This window comes from Orycteropus afer, unplaced genomic scaffold (genome assembly GCF_000298275.1).
Source record: "Orycteropus afer afer isolate SDZICR_OR568_19922 unplaced genomic scaffold, OryAfe1.0 scaffold00101, whole genome shotgun sequence".
NCBI lineage: Eukaryota > Metazoa > Chordata > Mammalia > Tubulidentata > Orycteropodidae > Orycteropus > Orycteropus afer.
Window position 1 is genome coordinate 7,374,341 of NW_006921688.1, and position 4,920 is coordinate 7,379,260.

Consider the following 4,920-nt stretch of genomic DNA (forward strand, 5'->3'; position numbering starts at 1 on the left):
GGACAGGAGGCTTGCTGACATAATGAGGTGCCTTCTGGAACTTGTTGACAGAGAGAGGCTTGCCAGTCCATGGAGCAAGAGAGCTGAGCACGTTTGGACAGGGGTTTACTGGCAGAGTGGGGTGCTGCCAGGCACTTATCAGTAGAACTAAAGAACTTTGCCACACTTGACCAAGCAGGGCAGAGGCTGGGGTGTCCTAAAGGGCCTGGGGACTGAGAGGTCAAGGAGTCAGGAAGCAGAAGCTGAAGAGATAAGGAGCATGGTAAACAGAGCTGCCTTGGTCTCAAAGGGTAGGGCCCTTGACTTTTAGGGTCTTAAATATGAGTGGCACCATGGCCTCCTAGGTTTCAAGGAGTCAGATCCTCACCAACTGCATTCCAGAGTGTGGGGCTGCCATTCATGAGTGCCAGGAGAATGGGGCAGGAGCTGCAGCCCAAAGCTGAGGGGATGGGGTTGAAGAACAAGGTCTGCCAGGGCCAAGGGGATGAGGTTGCCACTCAGTTGGACTAGGAAAATCAGGCTGCCCAAAGCCAGGGGAGTAGAGTTGCTGTCCCAGTGGGCCTTGAATGCAGATGTTAAGCCCAGGGTGGAGGGGTCTCCACTCAGAATCCAGAGAGCATGCCAACAACCAGGGTCTGGAAGGCAGGGCCATTGTCTAGATGGTTTCGTAGAACAGAGGACTATTTTCAAGTCTTGAATGCTGATGTAAATTGTTCTGCTGGGTTTTGGACTTGCTTGGTGCCTGTTACCCCTTCTTTCCCTCCAATTTCTCCCACTTGTAATGGAAATGTCTACTTTGTGCCTGGTTCACCATTGTTCTTTGGAAGCAGGTAGCTTGTAATCTAGATTTTACAAATGAAGAGGAATTTTGCCACAATATAGAATTGAATAGAATCAGAGGCTATTTAAGACTTTTGGGACAATATGATGTGGTGAAAATGTTGTGCATGTGGCAAGCACATGATTTTTTTTTTTTTTTTGAATTTTTAATTGTGATTTGTGTGAAAGTTTACAGAGCAAATTCACTTTCTGTACATCAGTTCACATACACTTTGTCTCATGACATTGACTACAATTTACTACAATGCAACAGCTCCCCTTCTACTTCCTCCCCATAGTTACCTCTTCCCTGTGTCCATCCCTCCATGCACTTCTGCCCCCTGAGCTGTCTCCCTGTGCATAAACAGCCCTTCTTTCTTCCATGATCATTCTCTCCAAGGAGTGTATCTACATCAGTTAAATGTTCAGCTCATATGCCTGTCTTTTGTTTGGCTGGAAGTCACAGGTGTAGGTTCAATTCCAGACCTAAAGGGCAGCTAGGGGCCATGGTCTCAGTGGTTCCATCCAGATCTATCAGACCAGCAAACCTGTCCCCCCCCCCTTTTTTTTTTCCCAAATGATTTTGAGTTTTGTTCCACATTTTTCTCCCACTCTATCCAGCATCTCCTACATACATCCCCCTCTGAGTGGTTGACAGTGGTAGCTGGGCACCATCTAGTTCTGGTCTCGTAGTCGTATAGGCTGAAGATCGCATGATGTACCAGTTGCTTGGACTAATTGTTTCCATGAATCTTTGGTTTACTTCATTATTCTTTGCTCTGGATGAGGAGAGACCCATTGTTGCATCTAGATGGCTGCTTGCAAGGTTTTAAGATCCCAGTCGCTACTCGCCAAAGTAGGAGGTGGAACAATGTTTTATGTAGTATGTTATGCCAGTTGAGCTTGATTTCTCCTGTGACTATGGTCCTGAACCCACAGTTTCAACTACTTGCTCCCTCTGGGTAGTGGCTGTGGCTCAGAAGTGACTATAAACTTGTCCCTTGTCAGCTCTACTATACACCTGGGAATTCTTACAGAATATACAAATACATTTGTAGAACCATTGTCTGTCAACCCTATAGATAGATGGTCTTGGGTACATTCCCCCCTGCATAGACATACTAATATCTTAGCCTGTCCACCCATCTATCCACCCGTATATCCATGTTTGCCTTCACTGACAACGCAGTACTGTATGAAGCACATGGATTTTTAAGGGTCAAAGAATGAAATGTCATGGATTGAGTTATGTCCCTCAAAATATGGAGCTTATGTCCTATGGCGGTGAGGGAGACAGAGGATAAGTAATAAACCTAACAAATTAATTGAGATGTCAGAGGTGGTACGTGCTATGGAAAAGAGCAAAGGCAGAGCCAGGTAAGACAGATTGGCTGTATGGCTGCAGAGGGAGGATGCATTATGATAGCTAAGGTAAGGCTCCCTGATACATGAAGGAGATGAGGAAGCAAGACACTGAATTGATATCTGGGGACGAACTTTTCAGGCAAAGGGAAGAGCCAGAGCTAAGCCTCAAGGCAGGAATATCTCTTTGATTGGAGAATCAAGAAGGATGTGTAGCCAAAATGTTGGTGGTTCAAACCCACCTAGAACTTCAGGAGACAGCCTTGAAAACCCTATGGAGCAGTTCTGCTCTTCACACATGTGGTCTCTGTGAGTTCGAGTTGACTCTATAGCAACTGACAACAGGTTAACTTAGAAGTTGGTGGTTTGGACTCACTTAGCAGCTCTGTAGGAGGAAGACTTGGCCTAGGAAAGAGACAGTGACAATGGAGAGAAAAAGGAGATATATACTAGAAGAGAGGAAAAAAAGATAAGAAGGAAAAGCCCACCCAAAGCTGTGTCCATGCATAAGAAAGCTGGTGCCTTTGGTAGAAAAGAGAAAATAAGAAGGTGTGAACCAACATGGTGGAGACTAAAGAGCTGATGCTCAAATGAAGGGGTCTGTGGGCTCAAAGGGAGCTCCAGTGATGTAGTGCCTAAGGCATTTGACTGCTAACCAGAAGGCTGGCAGTTCAAATCAACCAGCCCTCCTTGGAAAGAAGATTGGGCAATCTACTTCTGTAGTGATAACTCCTCAGAAACCCAAGGAGGGGTTGCTAGGAGTTGGATCTGACTTGATGGCAGTGAGTTTGGTTTGGTTTGGTTTGGTGGGCCTAAATGACCTAAATGTGGACCCTCTATCAATAATAATTCCAGCACTACTTTGCCCAAGTACTTACAAATCCTGATGTTTCTGAACTTGAGTGAGTTTATGTTGTTATTGTTAGTTGCCTTCTAGTTAGCTCCAGCTCATGGAGAGCTTATGTATGAATGAAATGTTGCCTTGTACTGTGTGATCTTCCTGATTGCTGGTATTCTTGAGTTGATTGTGCAACCACTTTGTAGTGTCTTCCCACTTAGGGGGCTCATCTTCCAGCACTATATTGGATAATACTATGTTGTGAGACATAAGGTTTTTATGGACTAATTTCAGAAGTAGATCACCAGGCCTTTCTTCCTAGTGTGTCTTATTTTGGAAGCTCTGCTGAAACTTTTCCACCTTGGGTGACCCTACTGGTATCTGAGCACCTTTAGAGTCATGTGATTTTTAAGTGAAAATCAAGCCTTCTCTTGAATTCATTGTCTTTCTAGAAAATGGTAATGATCACAATAGCTTTCCTCTTCCACATAGTCACTGAAGTGGAATCTTATTTAAAGCTAATTCATGATCTGGGTAAGTGGTGCTTTGTAATGTGATGTAAAGAAGGTTTGGGAGGCAGAATATCACCACTTGTTAAGTAATTATACTTTACAACATCTATTATCTCTGCCCATGGAAAGCACATTGAAATGTGGCAGTAATGTAGTCTATGTTGTTGCTGTTAGGTGCCGCTGAGTCACCTCTGACTCATAGCGGCCCTGTGCACAACAGAACAAAACACTGTCTGGTCCTGTGCCAACCTCACTATCCTTGCTATATCTGAGCCCATCATTGTAGCTGCTGTGTCAATCCATCTCGTTGAGGGCCTTCCCCTTTTTCATCAACCCTCCACTTTACTGAGCACAATATCCTTCTCCAGGGAATGGTCCCTTCTGAAAACATGACCAAAGTAGGTGAGACAAAGTCTGGTCATTCTTGCTTCCAGGGAGCATTCCGGCTGGACTTCTTCCAGGATGGATTTGTTAGTTCCTTAAGCAGTCCATGGTACCCTCAGTATTCTTTGCCAATACCACAATTCAAAAGCATCAACTCTTCTTCTGTCTTTCCTATTCATTGTCCAGTTCTCACACACATAGGAGGTGATTGAAAATACCATGGCGTGGGTTAGTTGCACTTTAGTCTTCAAAGAGGTAACTTTACTCTTCAGCACTTGAAAGAGGTATTTTGCAGCAGATTTTCCCAATGCAATATGTCATCTGATATCTTCACTGCTGCTTCCATTGGTGTTGATTGTAGAACCAAGTAATATGAAATCTTTGACAACTTCAATCTTTTCTCCATTTATCATTGATGCTGCTTACTGGTCCAGTTGTGAGGCTTTTTGTTTTCTTCATATTGATGTTGAATCCATACTGCAGACTGTAGTCTTTAATCTTCATCAGTAAGTGTTTCAAGTCATCCTCATTTTCAGCAAGCAAAGTTGTGTCATCTGTTTTCTAGGTGGTTAATGAGTCTTCCTCCAATCCTGATACCAAGTTGTTCTTCATATATTCAGCTTCTTGGATCATTTGCTCAGCATACAGATTGAATAAGTATGGTGAAAGGATACAACCTTGACACACTCCCCTTCTGATTTTAAACCATGCAGTATCCCCTTGTTCTGTTTTAACGACAGCCTCCTATTCTATGTACAGGTTCCTCATGAGTACAATTAAGTATTCCCAATCTTCTCAATGTTATCCATAATTTGTCATGATCCACACAATTGAATGCTTTTGCATAGTCAATATAACACAAGTAAACACCTTTCTGGTACTCTTTGCTTTCAGTCAGGATCCATCTGACAGCAGCAATGATGTCCCTTGTTCTTCATCCTCTTCTGAATCCAGCCTGCATTTCTGGAAGTTCTCTCTCAATATACTGCTGCAACTGTTTTTAAA